The 20,314-nt window shown below is 39.0% G+C and overlaps 1 long non-coding RNA gene and 1 pseudogene across 1 annotated transcript; both read left to right on the top strand.

The window, feature by feature from the left end:
• The window catches only part of LOC123067362 (uncharacterized), a 28,472-nt pseudogene extending 25,807 nt beyond the window's left edge, over window positions 1-2,665 (top strand).
• Window positions 2,666-15,761: 13,096 nt separating this feature from the next.
• LOC123068846 (uncharacterized) lies at window positions 15,762-18,582 on the top strand. Its single transcript, XR_006432062.1, has 3 exons — window positions 15,762-16,268; window positions 18,009-18,097; window positions 18,226-18,582. It is a non-coding gene; the product is annotated as an uncharacterized lncRNA (long non-coding RNA).
• The last annotated feature ends 1,732 nt before the right edge of the window (window positions 18,583-20,314 follow it).

Below are 20,314 nucleotides of genomic sequence, written 5' to 3'. Positions count from 1 at the left end.
CATTGTCCCTAAACTTACAACTCTATGAATTTCTTCATTGCTTCCGTTTGGTCGGACTTTTTCCCTCAAAAGCAGGTTGTCATGCATGTCTAGCAACACTTCCTTAGCTTGCCACAATTTGGGCTAAAGGTCTTCATTTATGTTCATACTAGAACTCTCCATGTCATTAGGTGTGTTATTGGAGGAAATATTAACAATATTAGTTGTCTGTCCGTCTTTTAGCACATCTTCATACCATTTCAAGAACGTGCTCCCCAATAGAAGCCATGTTTGCAAAACCTCACTAATTCCCCCGTTTTCTGCTCCATCGTCATGTTTAACAACTACCACATTTTCCACATTAAGATATTTCACACTTGCTTCTTCATATCATCTATTCCCCTGTACCATCATTGCTCACCATTGACTCCACTTCAAATACAATGTCATACAAGAGCAACTATTTGGTAGTGATATCAATAAATCCATGAATATTTTGAATATATCTAACTCTCATTAGTAACCTAATAACACCGTCATTTCCAATATGATCCATGTCAATCTCTAATACTAGACCAAGGGATTATCACACTTCACATAGGCCCATGAAGTGTCTCAGGGAATCTCACATTCTACTCGGTTTTGCCAAGATGTATGAAGTTTGTTGTTAGCTAGACACTCTCTGGTCTAGCTCGACACATATATCAATGGATAGTGCCCAACAAAATAATTGTCCAGATTTAGTCAGTTCAACTAATTTTTCCTTGTTGGGAAATCTCATCAAGAAGCAACTTAATCTTTGTGATTTTGATCTCCCCTTCAAGTCCAACTAAAAATTACATAAAAGCCTTGCAATAACTATGTCTCATTTGACTATCTAGATAATGATCATGTTTGATCAAACAATTATCGCTACACATACTCCACGTGTCATAACTGTCACACATTCCAAGCAAAACGTAAATGAAGAAAGTGGAATTGTAACAATCAAGAACGGAAAAAATAATTAGACTCCCTCATCAATTATTTGGATTGGAATTAGGATCCTCTACTCTAGTCGTCCTCTTCTATTTCGGGTAGTAGCTCAGCCCTTTCTTGGCCTTCCTCTATCAAATCTATTAGTACTTGAACCTTTTAACATATGCCTTTATTTACTCATTTATAGGCATCCCCTTCTCTTCAAGGAATTTCTGTGCCCGGTTCCTGATCAAGTGTTGGAAAAAAACAAGAATATGATGCTTTGTTTCGAAAATAAGAAAAAGTATCTATTATAGAACTTTCCATTCCTTCATGATGATTTATTTGAAAATGGTATACATGTGGAAATGTGATGTTTGTTGTTCATTTTTACAGTTCATTTTTGTATTCGCAATTATATATGTATCTTAATAATGTTGCTCAATTTTGTAGGAAGCACTTGAAAATCCAAATTTGCTTGATGAACTAGATACTCACCGATCAGAGAGAACCGAGTCTTTACAACATCGGAGAAAAGAGAGAGAAAATATATCTGGGAGAAGGAAGCATGGGAAGATGAATAATACTAAGAAGAAGAAGAAGAAGAAGGTGGATACACAAAATTTTATTAACAATGATAAACTTGAAAAAGTGGGAAAACCAAGAGATTTGGGAAAATCTCCCCCTCGTCAGGGTATTCTAAAGTACATGAAGCATACATCTATGAAATTGGCCAAGGATAAGGATGTCAATTCAGAAGGCAAGGAAGTAACAGAACACTGCCGCAACTCAGTAAAGCGTGTCAAATTCTCAGAAAGAGATGTTGCACTTGGCAGTAAGATGCAAAGACATGAGCTGCCCAAACGAGGAACTCTCCGTAAGCTCCTCTTGGATGCTATGGCTTCTTCATCATCTTCATCTATAGAAGAAGACAAATGCATGATGGACAATAGAAGTAGTTCTAATATTCCCAATTAAGCCTTCACTAAGACTACAGAAGCAAATAAGCATAGCCATCATGAGTACTCTATCGAGCCTACTAACAAAGAGATGCTTGCTATGATTGATCTAAATATTGCATTACCAGAATGGACTGGTTTTGACTGCAGGTATGTTTCAAATTTAGAGATCCCAATATTGAGCATACATGTGATGAAACTTTAAATTATTATTTTTGTGACAAATGAAACTCTAAATCATGGTGTCCCTCATGCAGAGAAAATTGGAGCCAGCCACCCGCTATTGACTTAGAAAATGCAACGAATTCAAGTTCCATAGGCACATGTTTGCATGATGAGGCAATCAAAGTTCCTAACATAGATGTAGTTGGTCCTCCATTGAGTTCAAGGGAACCCAGTGAGATTCATCATGGTTCCGGTAATGTTTCAGTAAAAGATACTATGAATACGAGGTGCTTCTCCACCAATCTGAATCATGGTGGTTCTGAGTTGAACTTGCAAGAGGGTAGTCGTTCTGCACGACAAACAATTCGTTTGATGGGTAACGATCTTGTAGTTTGCAAGACCAGTGGTGAATCATTTGCTAAAACTGCACAGAAACACACAGGTAATTAACTTCCACCGATGAATATCTTAGGGCAAATGTTTCCTTACCACAAGAACATTATTGTTTCTCTTTACAAGCTCAAGATTTCCCTAATTTTGCAGTAAATTTGACCAATACAACTCAAGATTCAACATATCATTCAAGCACAAGCCAAAACCTGTAGCTAATGTTGGAGATCGATTGCCATATGAAAACAGGTACGAGGATTTTCCAAACTCACAGACCAATCATCATTTTCTATTGGGGAGTCCACCCCTTCCCAACCATGGTAGTGCAACATCCCATGAGAATATTCTACCCCCTTGGTGTTATTTCTCAGATCCTATTGTCCGGACCTAGGAGAAGAAAATTTCCCTCGAGGAGGAAAGATTGATGATCACCTCCATGATAGAGACGAAGAATATTAAGGAGCGAGAGCAAGTGCTCATGCTCATGGATGCTTCAATACTGGATGAGACGTCAAAACAATATTGGGAGCAAGCTCAATGTGAGATCTTAGGAGCACCAAAACAGTCATCAACCTTACCAAGATCAAATGTACTTGGGGACTGGATAGCAATGCGGGTGCTTGATCTATTCTCAATGTTGCCTCTGGTTTCTTTTAGATGAACTTCGTTTTATGTTATTTCTACCATATGAACTGCACTATTGCTTTCAGTACGACTTGTGAACTTGTGTGATTTGAATTTGATTTCACATATTCATATTTGAAATTCTATTGAAATGTGTGCATTGAAACATAAAATTTAATTAAATATCTTGTTGAGATGATGTGGGAATGAGCCCTACATATTTTTTGGAAAGGAGGAATACCCCTGGCCTTCATCAAGCGATGCATACAACCATTTATTTAAATGAACAAAGTATCAAAGTACGAAAACAAAAGCAAATGAAAAACCAAATAGCCACAACAGGGGAAAATAGGATGCACTTCCTAAACACATATCCTATTGTTGGACTAACATCCAAACCGGTTGTATGTAGCCCATGCTATAGTCTCCCATTGGTTTCACTCAATGGACATAACCTCCCTCGCTTCCCTAAACACCTATTCTAGTGTTGGACTGACATCCAAACCGGTTGTATGTAGCCCGTGTTATAGTCTCTCATTGGTTGCACTCAAAGGCCATAACCTCCCTCGCTTCCGCAGGGTGTAGTGAAGACCACGTACGGATCTATCCAAATGTCTGGTATATAACATGCAAAAAGTTTGTGGTAGTTGTCCTGTTAAATACAACATCGTTCTAAGAGTTCCAAATAGCCCAAAGTAATGCACAAACTCCCGCACGAATTTGTGCCGCTATAATAGGCTCGACCCCACCTAACCAGTTACCAAATAGAGTGGAGATATTATTAGGTGGGGAAACGTTAAAGGACGGGTATTGTTCGCCACAATTTGAGAGGACAGAATAGTTGACCAAGGTGTTGATCCAACTGGAAGGTCGCTATTTTGGCGGACGCGTAGTGCATGCAACCTTCTTCGACGAGGGAAGGTTGGAGAGGAACGAACTCGCCCGATACTAGGGGAATTAGCAAGGTTCGACTAACCTTGAGCAAACAAAAGAAGAAAGGAGTGCTTGAGTGGGGTGTAACTTATAATCTAGAGTATGAAGTTGTTGTTTTTCCTTTTACTCTTTATTACATAGTTTAGATCATGTTGATGAATGGCGGAAACTATTGCCATTTTGTTATTGTACAGTAAAGTTATTATGGACTGCATCTCTTCTTGTTTTAGTATATATGAAGGTGCATCAGGTATTTATGTTAATTCATTTGATGAAGAGAAAATATACTGTAAATTCTAACATCCATCGCCTATATAATGGAGCTTTTTTAGCACATAGGAATTTAGGTGTCTCAGAATTCGCCAAGCCTCTGCATGCAAGAATTTTGGTAATATTGAAGGCGTAAAGGTCCCTCCTCAAACCCAAATCTCCACATCCCTCTTTAGTTTCAGTATGATCTCCTCCTAGGAGACCCGGTGCATCTTGTGCCCATCATCTCCCCCAAAAACCAGTAGATCATCGTTGAGGTTTCATCAGAGGCCTTTGGTATAAGATCAAAACATCGACATCACATATGTGCGTGTGAATGGCTCGAGCCCTCGAAATGATGACCCAATTCACCAATTAATCGAGTAAGACAGAGAAATTAATTTGCCCCAGGTGGAGGCAACCAAAAACTTTTGCCATGGCTCATATACATAGAATTGAAGAATACCCATTTTGAAGTTGCTTGCAAGTGACCAGTATGTATGATGCCTGAATGACTTTTTAGTAATGTAGTCAGATCTTCGTGTGACACTTTGCACGATGTTGTGATCACTATTGAGCCACATATACAAGTGCCCCAACCACTACTACTAGTTAACATAATAAGTAAGGTCAAAACGCAGCCGAGACATTCATAATAACCTTAATATATACAAGTGCACATATCTTGAACTCCCCCTTCGGACGGGTGCACTGCTCAAGGAGGATCTTCAAAGGCTGGTGGTTTGTGTGGCGAATCACTTGCTGACTTGGAAGTGTGGCCCCCTCTTTGAGGGAGGGAGGATCATCATGATCAAAGCAGTATCGACTGCCACTTCCGTATACCACAGGTTATCTGTTGATCTGCCCCCATGAGTCATCGAAAGCATAGATAAGATTTGTTGGGATTTCTTATGGCGGGGCATGGAGGAAGCTAGAGGAGGGCATTGTAAGGGGGCATGGGACATGGTTTGTAGACCAACAAAGCTCGGTGGACTAGGGATTCACAACTTGCGACTGCTCAATGCCGCTCTACAAGTGCGATGGCTTTGGATGGCTAGGGTGGACAATCTTCATCCATGGCATGGACTGCCTGGCTCAATCTCTCCACTGGCAGACAACCTATTCCGCGCCACCGCTCTGTGCACGACTGGAGATGGCTGGACGACCTCTTTTTGGACTGACCGTTGGTTGGAGGGTTGCGCACCAAAGGACCTTGTGCCAGACCGCTTCGCCTCTGCTCCAGCGAACAATCCGGGTTTCTCTGTTCGTGATGCACTCAACAGGAATGTATGGACAAGGCACTTGAGAGGAGTTTTCTCGCTAGTTATGATCTACCAATTTTGCATCTTATTATGGGCGCGCATGGGCGGATCCGGGTAAACTTGTCCAACTCCCCGGACATATTCAGATGGATTTGGATGAGCTCGGGTGCCTACTCTATAACCTCGGCCTATAGAGCCTCCTTCGAGGGGAAAACAAGTCTTCCTGGAGCCATGCAGTTGTGGCATTCAAAGGCTTCACTTCGGGTAAATTTCTTTGGATAATTGGTTCTTCATAACAGGTGATGGATGGCAGACCATTTGCCATCAAGAGGCCACCCTCACCAGATGATGTGCACCCTCTGCGCGTAGCATGATGAGTCCATTAACCATCTGCTCATTCAGTGCCCCTACTCCAAAACGGTGTGGCATTCTGTTGCCCCGGAGCTCGACCTATCCTTTCCTATGTCGCAAGGAGACTCGACCATTGTAGAATGGTGGGATACAGTGCACAATTCAACGCCGTGCAAGCAGAGGAAGAAAGTGAACGCACTTCTAAACCATGTGATGTTCTCCATCTGGAAAGAGCGCAACAGCCGGACATTCGGCAAAAAAGCATCATTGGAAAGCCTGGTGGTCGCCAAAATACTGGAGCAATGGTGAACGTGGAAGCTAGCTTGGGAGCAGAGGAGTAGAGGTAGAAATAGGGTGGGCGAGAGTGAAGGTTTGTTAACATTGGTGTGGTGGATGGTAGCGAAGCTTTGCTTGCTGCCATACTCTTCCTTGTATTGTGTTTATTTTTTCTCACAAATCTTAATGAATCAACACGCAAAGCTCATGTGTGTTCCCCAAAAAAAATACAAAGTCAACAACACAACTAGGGAGGAGATTACAAACCATGCATGGACATCATCTTTGTACTAGCTAGCTAGAAGACAATAATAATAGTAAGCAAAATAACAAGCACCACCTGAAGGGAGATCAAAATATTAATAACCGTCACCCGCAAAAAAAAATATTAATAACCGTCTCCTGAATTAACCTCCATCATATAACCTTAATAATAAAATTCTGATTCATACTACTTCCTACGATGGTGGGATGCATGGTTTGAAACTTGTGACAGCAAAGAATCCATAATGGTAGCCTTATATAGGGTCATCTCAAAGCTCGAAGATGCACTCATATACCAAAACAAACCATCTACTGTGAGAAGTCCATTGCATCCTGGCCATCACCCTCTCCCCCCGCTGATTTAGCGATGGAAGGTGGCTTCTTGCAAGAAGATCCCAGAGACATCGGCGCTCACCGTTTCATATTATCCTTTTCCTTCGAGAACTGCACAGGAAAAAGAAAAGATTTTGGTGTGAAAAATGAGTCCTTGCCCTTCTCTTTTAAAATAAAATCACAACTAACAAACCCATAAGAGTCTACAACAACAAATTCAGCAATGCATGTTAAGAAAAAGAAATTTGTCAACACATGAATGAAATCTTGTTGTCACCAAGTTAAAGGCGTCGGTCGGTCGGTCGGTTTTCAAGTCATAAATGAAAATTGTACTACTTAATTAACGAGAAAAGGATATCTACCATGCACGGGATATCCCATGCTTGGTGCAGCCGTTGATCTAGTTGAAGATTTGGTTACATGCATACGCGTCCTCACTTTCTCCATCAATGCTGACAGCTTTTTCATGGCTAGCTTTGTGCCAGAGAGTCTATATCATGTTCTACCCATCCATGTTTTTTCCATTTGATTTTCAAGTTTGAATCCATTTTATCTTTTGAACTGAGAGTCTAGTACATAAACGTTTTGAATATTTGTAAAACTTTATGCGACAAAGTAGTGATGCACTCTAGAACATGAAAGACCCTACTATAACTTCATAAGAATACATGTTAGATACAACCTCGTAATATTATTTTCGAAACAAATTTACCAAGTGCTACCAAGATCCCTGATATTGAGACGTAATAAATTATTATGTAACATTTCGATACATTATGCTTGCCAAATGTCTATGATTTTGTGTGGTTTCATTAAGTCTCATCATGTTTTAAGATTCAAAAAACATTTTTTCTTGAAATATATTCACACTTCTGCTTCGGTACACCCCCCTCACAAAGCGTATAAAGGGTAATTTAGACTTTTGACGAATCGTAGCCATTTTCGTACGTACGCTGGAATGTGCCATACGTTCGGAGGACCTCCTCTACGCTGGAATACGACACAGGCACAGCTAACCTGGGCCGGCCCATTTGGGCTGGAAAATCAACAAAAATTGCGCCCTAGATGGGTATCGAACTCAAGTTTGAATCAACAAAAATTGCGCCCTAGATGGGTATCGAAATCAACAAAAATTTCATGTTTTTTCCATTTGATTTTCAAGTTTGAATCCATTTTATCTTTTGAACTGAGAGTCTAGTACATAAACGTTTTGAATATTTGTAAAACTTTATGCGACAAAGTAGTGATGCACTCTAGAACATGAAAGACCCTACTATAACTTCATAAGAATACATGTTAGATACAACCTCGTAATATTATTTTCGAAACAAATTTACCAAGTGCTACCAAGATCCCTGATATTGAGACGTAATAAATTATTATGTAACATTTCGATACATTATGCTTGCCAAATGTCTATGATTTTGTGTGGTTTCATTAAGTCTCATCATGTTTTAAGATTCAAAAAACATTTTTTCTTGAAATATATTCACACTTCTGCTTCGGTACACCCCCCTCACAAAGCGTATAAAGGGTAATTTAGACTTTTGACGAATCGTAGCCATTTTCGTACGTACGCTGGAATGTGCCATACGTTCGGAGGACCTCCTCTACGCTGGAATACGACACAGGCACAGCTAACCTGGGCCGGCCCATTTGGGCTGGAAAATCAACAAAAATTGCGCCCTAGATGGGTATCGAACTCAAGTTTGAATCAACAAAAATTGCGCCCTAGATGGGTATCGAAATCAACAAAAATTTCATGTTTTTTCCATTTGATTTTCAAGTTTGAATCCATTTTATCTTTTGAACTGAGAGTCTAGTACATAAACGTTTTGAATATTTGTAAAACTTTATGCGACAATGTAGTGATGCACTCTAGAACATGAAAGACCCTACTATAACTTCATAAGAATACATGTTAGATACAACCTCGTAATATTATTTTCGAAACAAATTTACCAAGTGCTACCAAGATCCCTGATATTGAGACGTAATAAATTATTATGTAACATTTCGATACATTATGCTTGCCAAGTGCTACCAAGATCCCTGATATTGATTCAAAAAACATTTTTTCTTGAAATATATTCACACTTCTGCTTCGGTACACCCCCCTCACAAAGCGTATAAAGGGTAATTTAGACTTTTGACGAATCGTAGCCATTTTCGTACGTACGCTGGAATGTGCCATACGTTCGGAGGACCTCCTCTACGCTGGAATACGACACAGGCACAGCTAACCTGGGCCGGCCCATTTGGGCTGGAAAATCAACAAAAATTGCGCCCTAGATGGGTATCGAACTCAAGTTTGAATCAACAAAAATTGCGCCCTAGATGGGTATCGAAATCAACAAAAATTTCATGTTTTTTCCATTTGATTTTCAAGTTTGAATCCATTTTATCTTTTGAACTGAGAGTCTAGTACATAAACGTTTTGAATATTTGTAAAACTTTATGCGACAAAGTAGTGATGCACTCTAGAACATGAAAGACCCTACTATAACTTCATAAGAATACATGTTAGATACAACCTCGTAATATTATTTTCGAAACAAATTTACCAAGTGCTACCAAGATCCCTGATATTGAGACGTAATAAATTATTATGTAACATTTCGATACATTATGCTTGCCAAATGTCTATGATTTTGTGTGGTTTCATTAAGTCTCATCATGTGCCATACGTTCGGAGGACCTCCTCTACGCTGGAATACGACACAGGCACAGCTAACCTGGGCCGGCCCATTTGGGCTGGAAAATCAACAAAAATTGCGCCCTAGATGGGTATCGAACTCAAGTTTGAATCAACAAAAATTGCGCCCTAGATGGGTATCGAAATCAACAAAAATTTCATGTTTTTTCCATTTGATTTTCAAGTTTGAATCCATTTTATCTTTTGAACTGAGAGTCTAGTACATAAACGTTTTGAATATTTGTAAAACTTTATGCGACAAAGTAGTGATGCACTCTAGAACATGAAAGACCCTACTATAACTTCATAAGAATACATGTTAGATACAACCTCGTAATATTATTTTCGAAACAAATTTACCAAGTGCTACCAAGATCCCTGATATTGAGACGTAATAAATTATTATGTAACATTTCGATACATTATGCTTGCCAAATGTCTATGATTTTGTGTGGTTTCATTAAGTCTCATCATGTTTTAAGATTCAAAAAACATTTTTTCTTGAAATATATTCACACTTCTGCTTCGATACACCCCCCTCACAAAGCGTATAAAGGGTAATTTAGACTTTTGACGAATCGTAGCCATTTTCGTACGTACGCTGGAATGTGCCATACGTTCGGAGGACCTCCTCTACGCTGGAATACGACACAGGCACAGCTAACCTGGGCCGGCCCATTTGGGCTGGAAAATCAACAAAAATTGCGCCCTAGATGGGTATCGAACTCACAACCAGGTATATAATTCCTAACGCTGCTAGCCACTTCGCCTGCCTAACTCAACCGACACAATAGCAGTGTCACTCCTAAAGAATTAGCAAGAGCGGCAACACTTTAACACTAATTTACAAATACTAAAATGGGTGCTCGGATCTAACACACAAGCTCCCGCGAGTGCATAACATCTCTAGTTCAAAAACGATTTTTTTTTCTTCAAAATTTCATATGTGAATTTCTGTTTGACAAAGTAAATATGTTTTAGACCCAAAAAATTTCACAATCTGTGAACATATTTTTTAAAATTCAAACCTTTAGTGAGCAATGTTTCAGACTCTCAAACTTTGTTTTAGAAAAATAAGAGCAGAATTGAAAACGAGAACATTTCTTGAAACTACAAACCATTTTTTTTTAAATACGAACATTTTCTTAAAAGAGAAACAAAACTGAAAACACGGACATTTTCTGAAACAACGAACAATTACTTCAAAATGCGAACATTTTATGAATTCCTCAGAATGTATTTGTATTTTCAAATTGCTCATAATGTCAAAACACAAACATTTTTACAAAGAGCAAACAAAATTTTCCACAAGAACATTTTTTGATTTAACATTTTAGGAAAATCACTATTAAATTTGGAACTTCAAGAAAAATACGAATAAAAATTTGAAAGAATTTTTTTGAATTTTCTCGAACATTTTTTTGTATTCGTGTAGAAAAAATCACCATTTTCAACGTAGGGTGTAGGGGTAGGTAAGAAGGCTCCGTTTGGGAGCATGTTTTTTCTCGACATCCATCAAATGACCTATTTTTTTCACTGGCTTGTATGAAGAATTCAAGGCACCATGCCAATGTTTTTTGGTTTTCTAAATTTGTTACATTTTCTGGAGATTTCTTTGTCAAAAAAGGGCGATAAATTGCCGAACGTGTCGCAACTAGCATACGGTGTCAAAAATCGTTCAAACTTGGCATATATGCCTACCATGTGCATGCTCACCTTCTTGGAAAAGTTGTGGTCTTTTGAAGGATATCTAAAAACTGACCATGTTCAAATGAGGGTGTTCAGGTAGGTCAGAAAGCTCCGTCTGAGAGCACGTTGTGTTTCGACATCCATGAAATTGCCCCAATTTTTATATGGCCTTGTATGGCCAACTAAGTGCACCATGCCAAGTTGTTTTTTTTTATGAATTTTGCGTTTTCTGGAGTTTCCTCAGCCAAAAAAGGTCGATAAATGGTCAGACGTGTCGCCACTTGCATATGGTGTCAGAAATCATTCAAACTTGACATGGATGTCTACCATGGGCATGCTCATCTACTTCAAAAAGTTGGGGTCATTTCAAGAATGTCCAAAACTAGACCATGTTCAATGAAGGGTGTTCGGTTGCCAGAAGGCTCTGTTTGAGAGCACGTTGTTTCTTGACATCCTTGAAATGGCCCCAACTTTTTTCATGGCCTTGTATGACCAATTCAAGACACCAAGCTAAGTTTTTTGGATTCTCAACAAGTTTTGCATTTTCTAGAGTTTTTCCGGTGAAAAAAGACCGATAAATGATCGGACGTGTCGCAACTTGCATACGGTGTCAGAAGTCATTCAAACCTGTCACTGATGCCTACCATGGGCAATGCCCACCTTCCTACAAAAGTTGGGATCATTTGAATGATGTCCAAAACTATACCATGTTCTACAAAGAGTATCCGGTAGGCCAGAAGGTTTCGTCTGGGAGCATGTTATTTCTCAACATCCTTAAAATAAGCTCATAGATTTAAAAAATCATGAATTTAATAAAATGAAAATAAGAAGAAACAAAGACAAATAAAAAATGAATAAAACAGAATAAAAAAGGCCAAACAAAAGCAAAAGAAAAAACAGACTGAGAAGATGCTCTAAAAAAGAAGTAATTAGACGCAAGAAGTGAGCTATCCTAGTTTGTTATAGTGGGTGGAAGTAATCACAAAGGTCCATAGTTTGAATCCTACTTCATGCACCTATTTTTTCAAGGTTAAAAATAGAAAAGGAAAATGGGCCAGACCATGGACGAAGGGGTGTGTGCGCCGGTTTGTGCGACGCTACTCCCTGTACAGTGGGAGCACCTAGTCACCGCTTTCTGCGCTACTTAATGGACGCATCGCTTGAACACCACCTTTGATGGGCCGGCCAAACTACACGAGCAATTTGCAAAATGTCCATAAATTAAAAATTCCATGAATTAAAAATAACCCATGGACTTTGATAAAAAAAAGTACAAGAATTTGAAAAAAGTTCATGATTTTTTTAAAATCATCGATTTTGCAAAAGTTTATCAATTTTGAAAAAAATCCATCGATTTTTTGAAAAAAAATCATCTACTTTGAAAAAACAATATTCATCTTGAGAAAGGTTCATCAATTTAGAAAAAAATCATCAATCTTGAATAAAGTTCATCGACTTTGAAAAAAATCATCAATATTAAAAAAAGGTTCATTGATTTTTTATAAAGGAAACTGAAAAAGTTTGCACATTGCAAAAGAAAAAGTAAAACAAAAAGGAACATAAAAATAAAAAGAAAACGAAAAAGAAAAAAAGGGAAACGAAAACCCAAAAAAACGTTAGAAAAAACAAGAAAAAAGGAAATAAGAAAGAGGAAAGAGGAAAGAAGAAAAGGACGAGAAAGAACTATCTAAACACAAGTGCTCAAGTCGGCTGGTTGGTTATCACGTCCAACTATGTACCAGGAAGTACTTGGTTCAATTCCTGTTAGGATCACATCTGTACTACTCCTTTTTAGAGATTTCAATATGAACTATTTCCTCCGTCCCAATAAGAACGTTTTTGAAACTACACTAGTATTAAAAACGTTTTTATATTATGTGACAGAGGGAGTAGTACCTATGAAGCAAAACGAGTGAATTTATATGTTTATATATCTCCATATGTAGTACATATTAAAATATCTAAAAGACTTGTACTATTTAGAAACGAATGGAGTAGTAGCTAACTGCTCTCAGAAGTATATATGTATGCAAGCTATTACTAGTAGTAGCTATTACTCCCTTCGTTCCATAAAATAAGATCATTTGCAAACTGAATCTCGAAGGATGCGAGCTATCCACTCTTCTTTGCTTTTAAATCACACGGGAAATCACAAATTGATGAAAGGGCTTTAGAGTAAATTTAGTGGTCAACACCAAATTTAACTGGAAATGTAAACCACAGTTATACATCTGTCATATCAAAAGGAATAACCATCAACTAATCAATATTCATACACCGTATGTATCTCTATTTGAGCATACAACAATCATGCATCTAACAGGGAAAGGAATGGTAAGATAAAGTATTACATTGCAAGGTAATTGTTTTGTAGAGCAATCCTGAAAAACATAAGTCTATATAGAGCTATTTAAAATGTTTATTTTGTACTCACTCCGTTCAAAATTACTTGTCTTAGAAATGGATGTGTGTGTGTGTGTACACCTATATATATATAGATAGGAAAATGGGTTGGTACACCTAGGAGTACATACTCCTAGGCCACGTGTGTCGTTTGATTTTCCAGCGCTGCTTTGTTGGCTCCAAGTTAAACCATTTAGCTTTTAATAATTAGTTAATTATCTGCTGACCATGTGCAGTTTGAAAAGTTGTTCCATATTTATAGGGATAAGCCACCTACAGGCTACAGATTACGTCAGAATCTTCCCAAAAACTGGATGTAGCCGGATAGCAAGGAAATATAGATTTGAGCTGGGCGGTTCGACGGCAAACTCAGGCGGCGACGAGGACCAGCAGGGCGACGACGGAGGCGAGATGCCACCGGCAGCCAGCTCATCCCGGAGACGAGATGCTAGGTATGAATATATTTTTTATGCATGCACCTTTGACTTGCATCACGGAGCAGATCAACGGAGTGCCTCGCATGCATGCATGTTCTTCCAATCGGCATTGATGGTAACGAGTTACATCAATCCATCAGCTAATTCATAGACAAACATGGCTGCAGGATGAGATTAGATGAATCTGTTTTCTCTAATATTTGTACTAATTAATTGATATGGTATGCATGCCTGATCTAGGTAATCTGAGTCGGAAATTGGACTACATGCAAGCTGTGTTCCGCCCGTCGCCGGCGCTTCTCCGTGCATGGCATGCATAGCCGCTTGCTTTTTCCTTGACACGAGTACACCTACACAACGCAGTGGATTTCGACAATGTGACATGGCGATCTCGATCAATCTGGCATGATTGATCCACTGTGCAACAGCCATGCATGAACAACACGAAACATACGTGATGCAAAATTAGACAAATTTTGTTTTGTTATCTGCGTAGGAAAATACCTGTATAAAAAATGAATTATGCTCCCATATTATATTCTTAATCTATTAATTGTACTACTCATTTCTGTAATATACCTTTTGAATTATACTCGATTATATTGTGTACTTCTTTTCTAACGGCACTGTACCACTTTTTTAGTCTATAATATCTTTCATATCAGTTATACTAAGTTTTAGAGTAATATGTACTCCATAAAAAAATGAGGTATAAACCTCATTAAAAAAACTTGTATATAACAAAACAGAAGGAGTGCATTCTCCATAATAAAAATAGTATACACTCCTTTGATTCTAGACTAGTATATATGCTCCTGGTTACAAATGGCAGTATATACTCCTAATTAAAGAAAGTTGTATATACTCTTAACAATATATGCTAATTAGCAAGCAGTAATTAGCAATCAGCATATACCACTTGAAATGATGTACTACAACCTAAGGAAAAGTATGCAAAGATACTCTAAGTATGTAAAATGCAGTATATACCCAGTCTAAAAAAGGTCAATATCTACTACTTAAGAAATGCAGTATATACACTTAAGGGCAGTATATACTACTTGGAAAAACGGCAGTTTAAGCTCCATAAAAATGAAGTACATATGTATGTACTCAAGGGCGAGATGGCAGTATATACCAATTGGAAAAAACAGTAGCATGTACACTTGAAAAATACAGTATACTTCTTACAGATGTCAGATATGCCTAGGGGAGTATATTTCATATATACCTCTTTCTGTCCCCGGAAAAAAATATCTCTTGACTGCTAGCAGGCTCAGGGCCGGCCCTGAGGGGGGCAGGGGGGGGGGCGGCCGCCCCAGGCCCTCAAAATCGAGGGGCCCCTCCGCTGATATACAGGTAGGCTTTTGCCCAACATATTTTCGGTGATAAAAAAAATTATATGGGCTGGATGGCTGGGCCTCATGCGGCACAACAGAACGTATACACACGCGAGCCAGCGATCGAAAAAAAAAAGCGAGCCAGCGATCGATTCTTCCTAGTTTGTACGTGCATGTCGAGAAATAAGGAAGTGTTTGATCCTTCAGATTTCTTTGTTCCAAGATTAGTACGTGCGCATCTATACTACTATTAAAAGAGCAAACATGAATTCACCTAGGGACACACCACAAACTGTACACAGGACTATCTGAGACGTTCGATCAATCTAACTAAATCACATCTAACAGTCTGTATTAGATCAAGGGTCTGCCGCATAAATAAACAATCCAGATTAAATGTTCTGCCGAAGCAGACTGCTCCCCTGCGCATCCCTTCGTCCTCAATTAGCGGGATTATTATCCCGTAATTCTCTCTGCACAACGCCCACAAAGCTTTGCCGCTCCTCCTCTACTATCCCAATCCCGTAATTTTCTCACAGATGCGAGCGCGGATCGCTGCCGCAGCCCACCGCTCCTCTACTTCCCATGGGCCCGAGCAAACGGAGCCAACAACCCGAAGCAACCCGAGCGACGGAGGAAAGGGTGATGGTGTAGGCAGCGGCGGGGGTGGAGACGATGCGGGCGTCGCACATCCTGATCAGGCACGAGGAGTCCCGGCGCGAGGCATCCTGGAAGGACCCCGAGGGCCAGGTCATTTCCGCCACTACGCGCGACGATGCCGCCGCGCGCCTCGGCGAGCTCCACGGCCAGATCCTCGCCGACTGCGCCTCCTTCGCCGACCTTGCAGCGCAGCACTCTGCCCGCCCACCCGCCGCTGGACTCCACCAAAGGGCCGATCATGCGAGGCAGATTCAGGATTGCTTGGTGATGGATAAGATCAACCCGTGTGGCCAGCAGTATTGGTACGATTCCTTTCTACTTCCTTTGGGTGCTTAATTCCATGGCCACGTTGTTAATCAGTAGAAAAATACATTCGAAAAAAGGAGCTAGATAGAAATATGTTCTTGTGGAACTCACAGGCATGAAAGTTTTGTTTCACTCATCCTCTTGTATTTGTAGGCCTATTTATGAATCAATTTATACCGTAGGCCTAGATCCATCTTACTTCATAACAAATATTTTTGATTGGTCGGTGGGATATGATTTTGTGAAATTACTTCCATACGAACAGTGAGAAATATCTTAGTTCTTGCTTATACTGCTCTCGACTCCCATTGGATTGCAGTATTTATCATTTTTGTTTTCTTACACGAACCCCTTTTAATTTTTACAGTTGGGCAAATCCATTGTTAGAGTCCTCATACGCATTATATATTGTATTGAATTAGTTCGATGGAAATGATAATGTGATATTACAACTCAAGTGTGGCATGATGTATATCTCAGACTTAACACGATTACCTGATAAACCAAGTCATGATTTTTTTAGTTTTTTTCCACCACCGAATCAATAACGTATCTTCCTACACTTGGTGCTTCAGTTACCCGATTTAAGTTGTAATTATTTTAAGATGTTATTTAGGTGGGTGTACCATGGTACCATATACAATATTTTTCAGCTAGGTTGGTAGTTGGTCTTTCTGTCCTGCGAGCTTATTGATTCATCTGTTAACAGATGTTGGGTGGTGTTTTTTGATCAGACAAGGTGGGTTTGTGCTTGTAATATCAGTAGAATTTGCACTACAAGGAGCAGTCAGTGAGCTTGTACTGTGTTTCTATTGATTTTTGTTTGTGTCCCTTGTTTGATTGAATAGGAATGAGGTTCTTTTTTCTGATGGGGAGTTTAGTATGGTAGCAGATTGCTATCATGACATATCTTTTGTAGAATTAAAGCTGCTTGAAAGGCACACCAAACTACTGATGTAGTTTATCTACCTTCTCTATCCTTCTAGAGGTTGGTGAATGGTTTCATAATCTGATGCTAATAATCAATTAATTATTGTGATTAAACTGCAGAGGGCTTCATTTTCTCACATGATTTTTAATATCTGCTACCTATAGTCATGTTAGGTCGTATTTTTTTCCTCAGACAATACCAAAATTAGTCATATGCTAATTGTATGGTGTATGGTTCTGTTCATATGTTTTGCTCTTATAGATTGATGAAAATACATGTCAAGCTATTTTATCACAAGATTCCTACACTGATAATTCAAATGGACCTAACATATTGGGAACCTTCTCATGGACAATATATCCTCATAATGGCTGTCAAATTCTTGCTTTTAGAGGTAGCACCTGAACATAGGGGATCCATTTTCCTGTATTATGAATGTATTTACTTCTATAATATTGTATTAACATAATATACCTTCAAAACAGGCTACTGAGACCATGGGCAAGAAGGAATCAGCATTGATAAGACACTAGCTATTTTTGGCATTCATATAACCTGTAGATAGAGTACATATGCTCTTGAAATGCTACTACATGCCTCTCCAAGGTCCAATAATTCCAAGGATGACTACAACTGCGAAGCCAACATTATTATCTAAGTTACTACATTAGTTACGATGAACGGGACAGTCTGCAAGCTACAACGTTGCTAATTAATATTTTTTTCCTTTATAACATTTTTTTGTGAACCAAATTGGCCATTCGTTTCTCAGGGGCAAAACTAACATAAATTAATTATTTTTTAGGTACCAATGCTGATATATTTTTTGCAAGTCTCAAGCATGGTTTCTTTCTGATTGTGAGGATGAATTTTACAAACAGGATGTTTGAGAAGGTAATCACATAACTATACTAAACTTCTAAGCATCTAAGAGGATTTCGTGTTCAGTTTCGTGCTGCAGTTTTGTAGTTTGATTCTAGAAGTAAGGGTGCCCTCCTTTGATATACCTGGTTTGTGAATAGGTGATCGTGTGGCTGAAGAATGATGTTAATGATTGGAGGTGCTCCAACCAGGAAGCATTCAGGTGGTGCCTGCGTTGGACACAGTGTTTTTTAGGATGAGATCATTCATTTGGGACTTTTCACTGAGCAGAGTAAGACCAACCAAAACTATGGGTTGAATTTGTTGTGCTAAAGGGACCGACATAATGCATTGTTGAGTTCTGAATTCATCAAGTTTGTGTCAGCTGTGCGGGAAGGTCAGGGTGCAGAATTTGTGAAGTGTTATATAGACAAACCAATACATTCTTCTTTCGAAAGGAGCTGTTTGCTTTGCTGGTGCTAAGGCACTTTGGAATAGCTGGGTGCCATTGAACTGCAAGATTTTCTTTTGCTTGGCTTCGCAGCATCAAGCATGCACATCGAATCGTTGGGTCAGAAGAGAGCTGCAGGTACATATTTGGCCATGTTTTCTCTGAGCAGGAAGAGGACACTGCGATCTCATCCCGCTTCAGTGCGTAAATACTCGACAGGTATGGCATCAATGTCTTCGAACGACTCATCTTTATGTTGTCCATGCCCCTTCTGTCACCGATAATCTTCAGGATTGGTGGGGAGATCTAGCCAGTTCATTCCCAAAGCTAAATAATGTGGTTTTGATTCTCTTGTTATGCTTGTGTGCTATAGCCTATGAAAGCAACACAATGCTAGGGCGTTCAACAATGCTCAGCTTCAAGTCAACGAGGCAACACTCTGTGTTCTCATTCTTGCTGACCTAATTGTGTGAGGGAATAGGATGGCTGGACATTGTGATATGTGTTGGTGGTGGAGCGTGGATGTCGTCCCCCTTTGGGGTGCTCCTGTAACTTGTGTTCTCTCCTTTAAAATTATGGTACAAATTTGCATGCTCTATAGAAATATACACAATCCAAAGAGAAATTATATCACTGCCCTTATAAAATTTATTGATGAACTACGCTATGAAAAATGTGTTTTTTTACTGTTGAAGTATAATTAGTTTTTTTTTTATGTTTATAGAGAGACGTCCATGATTACTAGGTATTGGTACACATGCTGACATCACTTCCAGGGTTCAGTTCAGCAAGAAGACCAATTACCCCTACAATGTCCATTCCTACAACACCCTGGCTTGGCAAACAAGAAGACTCAATGCAGGCAGCTGCTGATAAGGAGATGACTATTGACCTCTCAGTAACGAAGACAAAAATACGCACAACAAGCCAAGAACAGGAAGATGAAGTAAGTGCTAAGCTTATTTTGTGTGTGAGTTGGTATATCGTTTCCATCCTTCTAGATTTGTTGTAAGAGTATGGAGTTTAATACGATGAATGATGTGCTCACCGGACATGCACACGTTTTTTCTATATACCATGACTATGTTTTCAGAATAGATTGAGACACCCCCTGATTTTCTTTAGAGACGAAGGGGTCATTTGTATGCCAGTTATGCCGGTATTAGATATATTTATCAAAGTTTAAAGAGACCAATCTTAAAAAACATCCTATTTTATGCAAAATTTTCTTAAGCATATAGTAGACAAAAGATATATTTGGGTTTCTTTTGGTTGTATTGCAGCACTTCAGTTTTTGCTCTTGGTTCTTTTACCATAAAATTTGTAAGGTCTCTTGTGTTTGTTTTAATGTATACATCAGCCGAGACATGCTTTGTGTGCATTATTACTAATTATACCCATGTTCATCTGATGTTATGTTTTTGAACCATGTACATCATCTATCTATTTATTGGTGGTGTGCTTTAAAAATACATATTGTTGAGCATTGATTTTTTTATGGTCATGACTTGTTTTATTTTTTTAAACAATTTTTGAAATATAAACTTTAATTTATACTCACAAAAAATTATGTGTATGGATGGAGACGTGCGTTGCACGTGCACACTTACTAGTCTAAAAAAGGAACGCACGCATTCACGCCGCGGTTCCCAATTTTGCAGCGACATCGAACGCGTAGTCTTCGCAACTGCACGCTCGGCGGTCCTTCTCCCTTTTCTCCTCAATCGAATTTTCCTTCGTAATTCAGATTGCTTGGTTCTTTGACAGCAAAGGGGAACACTCAGTGAAAAGTGCTTATA

Source organism: Triticum aestivum, chromosome 3B, assembly GCF_018294505.1.
Source record: "Triticum aestivum cultivar Chinese Spring chromosome 3B, IWGSC CS RefSeq v2.1, whole genome shotgun sequence".
NCBI lineage: Eukaryota > Viridiplantae > Streptophyta > Magnoliopsida > Poales > Poaceae > Triticum > Triticum aestivum.
Note: the sequence above shows the minus strand (reverse complement) of the source record. Positions and strands in the feature narration are given on the sequence as shown.